This window comes from Pongo pygmaeus, chromosome 9 (genome assembly GCF_028885625.2).
Source record: "Pongo pygmaeus isolate AG05252 chromosome 9, NHGRI_mPonPyg2-v2.0_pri, whole genome shotgun sequence".
In the NCBI taxonomy this organism is placed as follows: Eukaryota; Metazoa; Chordata; class Mammalia; order Primates; family Hominidae; genus Pongo; species Pongo pygmaeus.
In genome coordinates, this window is record NC_072382.2 from 125,054,433 (window position 1) to 125,066,960 (window position 12,528).

The 12,528-nt window shown below is 45.5% G+C and overlaps 1 non-coding gene across 1 annotated transcript; it reads left to right on the forward strand.

Annotated features, from left to right (window-relative positions):
• Positions 1–12,369: 12,369 nt before the first annotated feature.
• On the forward strand, positions 12,370–12,503 carry LOC129009131 (U8 small nucleolar RNA). Its single transcript, XR_008492668.1, has one exon. It is a non-coding gene; the product is annotated as a U8 small nucleolar RNA (small nucleolar RNA).
• Positions 12,504–12,528: the final 25 nt, after the last annotated feature.

Genomic DNA, 12,528 nt, shown 5'->3' on the forward strand with positions numbered 1-12,528 from the left:
GAATGGTAATGCCTAGGTTTTCTTCTAGGGTTTTTATGGTTTTAGGTCTAACATTTAAGTCTTTAATCCATCTTGAATTGATTTTTGTATAAGGTGTAAGGAAGGGATCCAGTTTCAGCTTTCTACATATGGCTAGCCAGTTTTCCCAGCACCATTTATTAAATAGGGAATCTTTCCCCATTTCTTGTTTTTCTCAGGTTTGTCAAAGATCAGATAGTTGTAGATATGTGGCATTATTTCTGACGGCTCTGTTCTGTTCCATTGATCTATATCTCTGTTTTGGTACCAGTACCATGCTGTTTTGGTTACTGTAGCCTTGTAGTACAGTTTGAAGTCAGGTAGTGTGATGCCTCCAGCTTTGTTCTTTTGGCTTAGGATTGACTTGGCGATGTGGGCTCTTTTTTGGTTCCATATGAACTTTAAAGTAGTTTTTTCCAATTCTGTGAAGAAAGTCATTGTTAGCTTGATGGGGATGGCATTGGATCTGTAAATTACCTTGGGAAGGATGGCCATTTTCATGATATTGATTCTTCCTACCCATGAGCATGGAATGTTCTTCCATTTGTTTGTATCCTCTTTTATTTCCTTGAGCAGTGGTTTGTAGTTCTCCTTGAAGAGGTCCTTCACATCCCTTGTAAGTTGGCTTCCTAGGTATTTTATTCTCTTTGAAGCAATTGTGAATGGGAGTTCACTCATGATTTGGCTCTCTGTTTGTCTGTTATTGATGTATAAGAATGCTTGTGATTTTTGTACACTGATTTTGTATCCTGAGACTTTGCTGAAGTTGCTTATCAGCTTAAGGAGATTTTGGGCTGAGACAATGGGGTTTTCTAGATATACAATCATGTCATCTGCAAACAGGGACAATTTGACTTCCTCTTTTCCTAATTGAATACCCTTGATTTCCTTCTCCTGCCTAATTGCCCTGGCCAGAACTTCCAACACTATGTTGAATAGAAGTGGTGAGAGAGGGCATCCCTGTCTTGTGCCAGTTTTCAAAGGGAATGCTTCCAGTTTGTGCCCATTCAGTATGATATTGGCTGTGGGTTTGTCATAGATAGCTCTTATTATTTTGAGATACGTCCCATCAATACCTAATTTATTGAGAGTTTTTAGCGTGAAGGGTTGTTGAATTTTGTCAAAGGCCTTTTCTGCATCTATTGAGATAATCATGTGGTTTTTGTCTTTGGTTCTGTTTGTATGCTGTATTACATTTATTGATTTGCGTATATTGAACCAGCCTTGCATCCCAGGGATGAAGCCCACTTGATCATGGTGGATGAGCTCTTTGATGTGCTGCTGGATTCTGTTTGCCAGTATTTTATTGAGGATTTTTGCATCAATGTTCATCAAGGATATTGGTCTAAAATTCTCTTTTTTTGTTGTGTCTCTGCCAGGCTTTGGTATCAGGATGATGCTGGCCTCATAAAATGAGTTAGGGAGGATTCCCTCTTTTTCTATTGATTGGAATAGTTTCAGAAGGAATGGTACCAGTTCCTCCTTGTACCTCTGGTAGAATTCAGCTGTGAACCCATCTGGTCCTGGACTTTTTTTGGTTGGTAAGCTATTGATTATTGCCACAATTTCAGCTCCTGTTATTGGTCTATTCAGAGATTCAACTTCTTCCTGGTTTACTCTTGGGAGGGTGTATGTGTTGAGGAATTTATCCATTTCTTCTAGATTTTCTAGTTTATTTGCGTAGAGGTGTTTGTAGTATTCTCTGATGGTAGTTTGTATTTCTGTGGGATCGGTGGTGATATCCCCTTTATCACTTTTTATTGCATCTATTTGATTCTTCTCTCTTTTTTTCTTTATTAATCTTGCTAGCGGTCTATCAATTTTGTTGATCCTTTCAAAAAACCAGCTCCTGGATTCATTGATTTTTTGAAGGGTTTTTTGTGTCTCTATTTCCTTCAGTTCTGCTCTGATTTTAGTTATTTCTTGCCTTCTGCTAGCTTTTGAATGTGTTTGCACTTGCTTTTCTAGTTCTTTTAATTGTGATGTTAGGGTGTCAATTTTGGATCTTTCCTGCTTTCTCTTGTGGGCATTTAGTGCTATAAATTTCCCTCTACACACTGCTTTGAATGCATCCCAGAGATTCTGGTATGTTGTGTCTTGGTTCCCGTTGGTTTCAAAGAACATCTTTATTTCTGCCTTCATTTCGTTATGTACCCAGTAGTCATTCGGGAGCAGGTTGTTCAGTTTCCATGTAGTTGAGCGGTTTTGAGTGAGATTCTTAATCCTGAGTTCTAGCTTGATTGCACTGTGATCTGAGAGATAGTTTGTTATAATTTCTGTTCTTTTACATTTATTGAGGAGAGCTTTACTTCCAAGTATGTGGTCAATCTTGGAATAGGTGTGGTGTGGTGCTGAAAAAAATGTATATTCTGTTGATTTGGGGTGGAGAGTTCTGTAGACGTCTATTAGGTCCGCTTGGTGCAGAGCTGAGTTCAATTCCTGGGTATCCTTGTTGACTTTCTGTCTCGTTGATCTGTCTAATGTTGACAGTGGGGTGTTAAAGTCTCCCATTATTAATGTGTAGGAGTCTAAGTCTCTTTGTAGGTCACTCAGGACTTGCTTTATGAATCTGGGTGCTCCTGTATTGGGTGCATATATATTTAGGATAGTTAGCTCTTCTTGTTGAATTAATCCCTTTACCATTATGTAATGGCCTTCTTTGTCTCTTTTGATCTTTGTTGGTTTAAAGTCTGTTTTATCAGAGATTAGGATTGCAACCCCTGCCTTTTTTTGTTTTCCATTTGCTTGGGTAGATCTTCCTCCATCCTTTTATTTTGAGCCTATGTGTGTCTCTGCACGTGAGATGGGTTTCCTGAATACAGCACACTGATGGGTCTTGAGTCTTTATCCAATTTGCCAGTCTGTGTCTTTTAATTGGAGCATTTAGTCCATTTACATTTAAAGTTAATATTGTTATGTGTGAATTTGATCCTGTCATTATGATGTTAGCTGGTTATTTTGCTCGTTAGTTGATGCAGTCTCTTCCTAGTCTTGATGGTCTTTACATTTTGGCATGATTTTGCAGTGGCTGGTACCGGTTGTGCCTTTCCATGTTTAGTGCTTCCTTCAGGAGCTCTTTTAGGGCAGGCCTGGTGGTGACAAAATCTCTCAGCATTTGCTTGTCTGTAAAGTATTTTATTTCTCCTTCACTTATGAAGCTTAGTTTGGCTGGATATGAAATTCTGGGTTGAAAATTCTTTTCTTTAAGAATGTTGAATATTGGCCTCCACTCTCTTCTGGCTTGTAGGGTTTCTGCTGAGAGATACACTGTTAGTCTGATGGGCTTCCCTTTGATGGTAACCCGACCTTTCTCTCTGGCTGCCCTTAACATTTTTTCCTTCATTTCAACTTTGGTGAATCTGACAATGATGTGTCTTGGAGTTGCTCTTCTCGAGGAGTATCTTTGTGGCGTTCTCTGTATTTCCTGAATCTGAATGTTGGCCTTCCTTGCTAGATTGGGGAAGTTCTCCTGGATAATATCCTGCAGAGTGTTTTCCAACTTGTTTCCATTCTCCCCGTCACTTTCAGGTACACCAATCAGACGTAGATTTGGTCTTTTCACATAGTCCCACATTTCTTGGAGGCTTTGCTCGTTTCTTTTTATTCTTTTTTCTCTAAACTTCCCTTCTCACTTCATTTCATTCATTTCATCTTCCAGGGCTGATACCCTTTCTTCCATTTGATCGCGTCGGCTCCTGAGGCTTCTGCATTCTTCACGTAGTTCTCAAGCCTTGGTTTTCAGCTCCATCAGCTCCTTTAAGCACTTCTCTGTATTGGTTATTCTAGTTATACATTCTTCTAAATTTTTTTCAAAGTTTTCAACTTCTTTGCCTTTGGTTTGAATATCCTCCCGTAGCTCGGAGTAATTTGATCGTCTGAAGCCTTCTTCTCTCAGCTCGTCAAAGTCATTCTCCGTCCAGCTTTGTTCCGTTGCTGGTGAGGAACTGCGTTCCTTTGGAAGAGGAGAGGTACTCTGCTTTTTAGAGTTTCCAGTTTTTCTGCTCTGTTTTTTCCCCATCTTTGTGGTTTTATCTACTTTTGGCCTTTGATGATGGTGATGTACACATGGGTTTTTGGTGTGGATGTCCTTTCTGTTAGTTTTCCTTCTAACAGACAGAACCCTCAGCTGCAGGTCTGTTGGAGTACCCGGCTGGCCGTGTGAGGTGTCAGTCTGCCCCTGCTGGGAGGTGCCTCCCAGTTAGGCTGCTCGGGGTCAGGGGTCAGGGACCCACTTGAGGAGGCAGTCAGCCCGTTCTCAGATCTCCAGCTGCATGCTGGGAGAACCTCTGCTCTCCTCAAAGCCGTCAGACAGGGACATTTAAGTCTGCAGAGGTTACTGCTGTCTTTTTGTTTGTCTGTGCCCTGCCCCCAGAGGTGGAGCCTACAGAGGCAGGCAGGCCTCCTTGAGCTGTGGTGGGCTCCACCCAGTTCAAGCTTCCCGGCTGCTTTGTTTACCTAAGCGAGCCTGGGCAATGGCGGGCGCCCCTCCCCCAGCCTTGCTGCCGACTTGCTGTTTGATCTCAGACTGCTGTGCTAGTAATCAGCGAGACTCCGTGGGCGTAGGACCCTCTGAGCCAGGTGCGGGCTATACTCTCCTGGGGCACCGTTTCCTAAGCCCGTCGGAAAAGCACAGTATTCGGGTGGGAGTGGCCCGATTTTCCAGGTGCCGTCTGTCACCCCTGGAAAGGGAACTCCCTGACCCCTTGCGCTTCCCGAGTGAGGCAATGCCTCGCCCCTGCTTCGGCTGGCGCACGGTGCGCTCACCCACTGACCTGCGCCCACTGTCTGGCACTCCCTAGTGAGATGAACACGGTACCTCAGATGGAAATGCAGAAATCACCCGTCTTCTGCGTCGCTCGTGCTGGGAGCTGTAGACCGGAGCTGTTCCTATTCGGCCATCTTGGCTGCTCCTGTGCCATACTTTTATACGACTGGCAGTACAGTAGGTTTACACCAGCAGCACCACAAACACGTGAGTAATGCGTTGTGCTATGATGTTATGATGGCGGTGATGCCACTAAGCAATAGAAAAATTTTCAGTTTCATTACAATCTTAGGGGACCACCTTTGTTTGTTTATGTGGTCCATCATTTTATGCGGCATATGACTGTGTGTGTGTGTGTGTGATATGAAGAGACTGAATTTGATTTTTTTTTTCTTTGAGACAGTGTCTCGCTCTGTCACCCAGGCTGCAGTGCAATGGCGTGATCTCGGCTCACAGCAACCTCTGCCTCCTGGATTCAAGCAATTCTTCTGCTTCAGCCTCCCAAGTGGCTGGGATTACAGGCACCCGCCACTACGCCTGGCTAAATTTTTGCATTTTTAATAGAGACAGGGTTTTGCCATGTTGGCCAGGCTGGTCTTGAACTCCTGACCTCAGGTGATCCACCCTCCTCGACCTCCCAAAGTGCTGGGATTACAGGCATGAGCCATTGCGCCTGGCAAATAAATTTGATTTCTGGTCGGTTATTTGATATTGAGTCACTGTTTATTTTTAAAGGCATGCTATAGTATTGCGGTCATTACTTATTTATTTTAAATATTTTGAAGAATTTTTAAAAATCTAGGAATTAGGATTTTCTTCCAAATAATCAGGGGGCAAGTGGGAGTATAAATGAAAAGGGTTGTCCACGTGTTGCTAATCACCGAAGCTGGGTGATGGGTATCTGGACGTTCATTATGCTACTCTCTCTGCTTTTGTGTGTGTTTCACTTTGCTGGGCACGGTGGTTCACCCCTGTAATCCCAGCACTTTGGGAGGCCGAGCTGGGTGGATCACCTGAGGTCAGGAGTTCAAGACCAGCCTGAACAATATAGTGAAACCTCGTCTCTACTAAAAATACAAAAATTAGCCAGGCATGGTGGTGGGTGCCTGTAATCCTAGCGACTCAGGAGGCTGAGGCAGGGGAATTGCTTGAGCCTGGGAGGCGGAGTTTGCAATGAGCCCAGATCGAGCCATTGCACTCCAGCCTGGGTGACTGGGCGAGACTCTGTCTCAAAAAAAAAGAAAACAAGTGGGGATTGACAGTAATCATTGAAAGATAAATTGGACCTGGTTGACCAGGAAAACGAGGAAACTCATTTTGGAGATCAGAAATAGAGCACTGACCATTCACACAAAACTTCATATCTCTCAGAACACTTTCCCATTCCACAACTTTATCATTGTGTTCTCTTGTTGACTGTGAGTTAGGCATGTCAGGCATGAAGCTATGAATGAGAAAACTGAAGTTATGAGACCGAATGATCTGTCACAGGTACTAAGTGGCCACGCTGGTGTTAGAACTCATGTCCATCCTTAGCCCACAGAGACAAGAGCAAGGGCCTTAGAGAGACTGTCCTGGCTACAAGACCGGGGTCCATGCTGGAGGAGTTGGAAGTATGGCTGCTTACATATTGACACCAAATTAGGAAAAAGCTCAGAAGTCACACAGAAAAGGTTAGACTAGTGTCAAAGGTAGATTATTTTTCTTTCCACACTATTGCCCCTTGCCCCACACTTCACCCTTCCCACATACAAAGAAATATAGAAACAATTTTTTTTCTTTAGGCAGTGCAAAATGTTCAACTCAACTGCTTTTAAAATTAAGAAATGAGATTTTACAATCTTTTTTTTTTGGGGGGGATGGAGTTTCACTCTTGTTGCCCAGGCTGGAGTGCAGTGGCGTGATTTCGGCTCACTGAAACCTCTGCCACCCAGGTTCAGGCGATTCTCCTGCCTCAGCCTCCTGAGTAGCTGAGATTACAGGTGCCCACCACCAGGCCCGGCTAATTTTTTGTATTTTTGGTAGAGATGAGGTTTCATCATGTTGTCCAGGCTGGTCTAGAACTCTTGACCTCAGGTGATCCACCCGCCTCAGCCTCCCCAAGTTCTGGGCTTGCAGGCGTGAGTCATCATCCCCAGCCAGATTTTACAATCTTATTCGAAAAATTGTATTAACACAAAAACCATTTCAATTATGTATTTTAGTCAAGGAGGATAAGAGGAGCAGGAAAAATGAAGGCAAGGGAGAGAGGTGGAAAGGGAGAAGATGATCAGGGGAGATAGGAAGAAATATTTTGAGCAGAAGATTAGTGATGATAAACTATCCTTATTCTATTGCTGCTATTCACTTGCGCCCCAGGCTTCAAAATGGATTTTTGCCTATTATGTCTGTCCTTTGAAAATCTGGATAGCTGATTGTATTGTTAGCCTTTAGGAACCCAGACTTCTAGTGTGAAGGAAGAAAGTGTACATGTGCTGCTGGCCAAGGGCAGAGCACACACAGAGCCTTAAATGAAAACCAAGAAGAGCCAGGATTATCTTCTGCAAAATACAACGTTGACCAGAGTCAATCTCCCACAGGACGCAATGCCCTGGGGGTGACTTGACTACTGGGAAAGAAGAGCAGTGGCCAGGGTCCCCACACTCTTCATCCGGGGCCTGATATCATGAGGTCTCACTCAGTCTTCACTAGAAAACCCATAATCTCATTGAGTCCCCAGGCTTCCTTGACCAAGAGCTGTGAATCACTAAATTCTAGAAGAGAAACAACCATTCCATTGCATATCTGTTTTTCAGTCCTAATTTCTAAATTTTAAAAATAATGTCTTCTCTGTATGAAAACCACACACATGCAGTCAATCACTAGCCAAAATAATGGTGCAACTTCATCAGTAGCACTTTTAGGAGCCATCAAATACTTAGACACTATCTCACTATTCTCAGGAGTTTGGTGCAACAAGATGCTTCTTCCTGTGTTTTGAAACACAGACTGACATGATGGAACTGAAAACATATTTTTCAATGCCTAGAAGCGTCTATGCTTTATTACTTTCCTTCGGATAGAAAAGGTGAGAAACAGTGACATACACCTTGCTTCATGGAATTACAATCCCTGGCAGTGATCACATACACCTTCCTCAAAACGTTCTTTTGAGGCTGGAAGGGAGGAGAGGTGATTCTCTTATTTGACAAAATGGAGAAGAAAGCAATCAAGTTGTTAGTCAAAGGTCCCAAAGTATGTTAATGATGATATTAAAACATCTTTACACACTTTAACTGTATTGATCTGCAGACCAGAACTCTTTCTATTCATCCAAAAGACACATATTGATTTATTAATTTTTAATGATTATTAGGAACTAGTCTACCATCTGGGGGTGCAAAGATGGACATGAAAGACACAGCTCTTAGGAGAGGCAGAGAAGTAAACAAAAGGTTCAAAGGCTCCTTCTGTGAGGGTTTTGTTCCACTTCTCTCAGTCTGTGTTAGTGGAAGGTAAGGATGGGGGGGAGCTGAAAGGCTAAAAACGGAGTTGAGAGCAGATGCGTGGGCTGCCTTGTGTAGCAGTCAGCACCTAGGGCAGCATGGGCCCTGGGAGATGTGATTAGGAAAAGGCCATTTTCTTGATAGAGTAACCTGCTTTTTCTGAGACAGGGTCTCTCTCTGTTGCCCAGGCTGGAGTGCAGTGGTACAATCAGAGCTCACTGTAGCCTTGAACTCCGGGGCTCAAGTAATCTTTCCACCAGAGCCTCCCAAGTAGCTAGGTGTACAGGTGTGTGCCACCACACCTGGCACATTTGTGTGTGCCTGTGTGTGTGTGTGTGTGTGTGTGTGTGTGTGTAGACAGAGTGTTGCTATGTTGCCCAGGCTGGTTTTGAACTCCTGGTCTCAAGGGGCCCTCCTGCCTTGGCCTCCCTAAGGAGGCATCCACTGGGATTACCCACTGGGGTTATCCACAGGCATGTGCCACTGTGCCCAGCCCTGAAGTCAGCCCAGAATAGATGAGAATGAGCTATCTACTGATGAAACTACCTTGAGAGGTAGTTGTGAGTATAATCCTGGGGAGTGGAGAGCAGGAGAACTAAAACCAAGGGGACCAAAGAACCTTGAGGCTAAAGCTCAAACCAGACGACCTGCATTGCAGACTGTCTGAAATCATGCAAGGAGGCAGGAAGGGAGTGTATGTCCACTCGTGTGTCCCAGCCCTGACCCAGGCAGAGGGTGTCCTGAGACCTTCCCTTACAGGAGCCCTTCATGTGCCAGCATTCTGACCCATTTCAGGTGTGTTTCCTGTGCTGAAAATGAGCAGGCATCTGTGATATAACCTTTTAACATGCTCCAATACCCTCATCCAATGCACCTTGCTTTGATCCCATCCCACCAAGCCACTGAAGTTGGTTTCTCCTATAGATTTTCATAGGAAAGAGGAGGTGCTGTCTCACAAATATGACCAATAACCACTCAGCAGTAATAAATCTGACCATTACTTGACATGTCATCCTGGTTAATATATTTTCTTGTGGACCTGATAGGTATGCATCAGATAACCAGGGAGGGAACTAGTAAAATCCAATTCTCAGGCCTGCAAAGCTAAAGACCAGAAATGGGACTTTCCAAGGTAGTTGTAATTTTCCTGGCCACCCTAGTTCCATTATCTGGAATGCTGTCTAACATTTAGTTAGATGCTCAATAAATGTTACCATTATTACTACAAAAATATTCTTATTTGTTTGTTAATTTATTTTTATGGGCCAGGCACGGTGGCTCATGCCTGTAATCCTAGTGATGGCAGCAGTGGCCCGTCTGGAGCAGCTGCTGCGAAGACACCTACTGCAATGTGGGAGGCACAGCCGGAACTGCGCACTCCATGGAGCAGGTGGAGCTGGGAACAGGTGGGAGGGAGCCCTGCCTCCTTCCGAGTTGGCAGGGTATGAACCCCACCCTCTGTGGCTGCAGACCCAGGGATCCCTGTGCTCTCAGGGACCTGGGAAGCCCCCCTTCCCCCACAGGCTCAGAAGTACCTGCTCTGGCTGCCTGGTCTCTGCCCGCTTTCAGGGCCTGCTCTGGGGTGGAGCAAAGTTGTGGCTGAGCCCAGGCGCTGCTGTGATCTGTCTGGGTGTGTGCACGCTCAGGGTGGCAATGACACACTAGCCCCCAGCTGCCTCAGCCCCCTCCAGACTTTGGGCATTGATGAGCACAGGAGGGAGGCCAAGAAGGGGCTGAGGGTGGCTCAGCACAGGCCTGCAGGCACCCCTTGGTATGAACAGCCTGGGTGCTGCGGACGACATGTAGACAGCAGCAGGAGGCAGACAGGCTCCTGGGCAGAAAGGGGCCAGTCCCCAGTGAAGACCCACCCTCAAGCCCCAGATGGCCTGAAGCCTGGGGGTGGGAGTGTCAGGTCTGGGTGGAGTCCATGGCACAGAGTGATAATTTATGGTGCTTCTTCTGGCCCACCCATGGCTGCTCATGGACCAATCAGCAGGCACTTCCTCCCTTCTGAAGCCCATAAAACCCCCTAGACTCAGCCAAACTCACAGAGACATTGGGACTACCAGCTGTAGGAAGGAGCTGCCAACTTAAGTTCTCCTGGATTGGTCAGGATGACCTGCCTGTGGAAAGGAGCTACCCACTTCAGGTCTTCTGAGAGCTGTTCTGTCGCTCAGTGAAGCTCCTCTCCACCTTGCTCACCCTCTAGTTGTCTGTTTCTCATTCTTCCTGGATGCAGGACAAGAACTCAGGACACTTCAGGACTGAAAGAGCTGTAACACAAAGAGGGCTGAAACACACTCCCCCTTCTCCCCCACCCCAGTTCACCACGTTGCAGGTGATGAGAAGGAGAGAAGAGCTGCCATCCTTTGGGGAGCCTAGACCTAGGGGCTTCCTGAGCAAAGGCTATGATACCATCTTTGGGGCTTTGTGGTTCCTGGCATCTCCAGGCTTCTGGGTGCCACCATGTTCCCTGGTGCCCACAGTGGAAGCTTCTTGTGGTACGCCTGGTCCAGCTGCAGCCTTGCGTGGAGCTGGTGCCTGTGCTGACTCCTGGAGCTGCTCACCCTGCTGCAGCTGGCATGCCTGGCTGTGCGCAGTGGCCAGACCCCGTGCTTGCTCACACACCCCTTGCTGTTCTGCACCTGACTTGCCCTTGGCAGGCATGGGATCCAAGCTGGTAATGTGAGCCAAGCACAGCTTGCAGGGCTGAGTGGGTGAAACGAGCCCAGTGGGCCCAAGCAAAACTCGGGCAAAGATGCCCCCGGCCACAGAGGTTTCTGGTTGGAAAAGCGACACCCTAAGGATCCTGTGACACCAGTACTTTGGGAGGCTGAGGCAGGCGGATCACTTGAGGCCAGGAGTTTGAGACCAGCCTGGCCAACGTGGTGAAACTCTGTCTACTAAAAATACAAAAATTCACTGGGTGTGGTTGTATGTGCCTCTAATCCCAGCTACTTGGGAGACTGAGGCACAAGAACTGCTTGATCTTGGGAAGCAGAGGTTGCAGTAAGCCAAGACTGCACCACTGAATTCTAGCCTGGGTGATGGAATAAGACTCTGTCTAAAAAATATATATATTTTTATGGCCAAGGGAATTTTAAACACAGAAATACCACATATGTTTAAGCCATTCATCTCTACATGCCTGCAAAGTAGCATGTCCCTTGAAGGCAGGGACCTGACCCAATGCCCTGCACATAGAGGTGCTCCCACTGGGTGCTGTTAATAAGCAGCCTATCTGGTGCTCAAAGCTGCTAAATTATGAAAGAGGAGACCAAGTCTGTCTTCTGTTCCTATCTCCCCTCTTCAGCATTTTCCTGCTTCTATTTGGTTCCATTGTCTTCCTCCCTCAATACCCAAGTAGGCAGTTCAAGTTAAATTCCTACCTTCCTGAGAGTCCCTAAATCTGTGCCCCTCGGGCAGCACCCACACCATATGTTTAACACTTCCCTGCCTGCCCCATCACAGCCTGCACCATAATGTCCTATATCGTCATGGAAAAGGATGGAGAGGGAACAGCTAGGCAAGTGTTATAGTAGGATAATAATTGGAAAGGAAGCCTATTTGCTAGCTTTCAGGAATGATGCCAGCAATTTTAAGGCAGTATAAGAAGTTTCAGTCTGATATGAGGGGGAGGGAATTGTCTTGATTTGGAGAGATGTCTCCTCTCCCTTCTTCTCCACTCTAAAACCACAAGTCAATCTAGAAAAGTTGGTGGTGTGCAGTTTGGTAAATAAGTTCAGCCTTTGACATGAAGATTAACCTGGTTTCACATTGATTGATTGATTTGACATGCAGATGACCTGAGATTGGTGCTCCTGTCAGTCTTAAAAACCAACAAACAAAAACCCCTAAGCTTTGAACTTGACCTAGTTGTTTACCACATGTGTGATTCCAGGCTAGTTTCCTGTCTGTAAAATAAGGGTAATTGTAATGTTTCCCTTTCCTATTGCACAGAGATGTGACGATAAAGTAAGCCATTCTACATTTTATCTATGTGCGTGCGTTGGGGAGGGAGTGGGGGAGGGATCATGTCTGTTTTGTTTCCTTTATTTCCATATTGTTTAGAAGATGCTCATTAATACTTGACTTAATGAACTGTCAGGTGGGATAACCCTTCCCTGTTCCTCCGTTTGGAGGGCAGATAGAACATGATGACTGGAGACGCATGAAATGTGACTAACGTCTCTGTGTAATCAGGACTTGCAACACCCTGATTGCTCCTATCTGATTCTTTCTGAACAAAACAAAACAAAA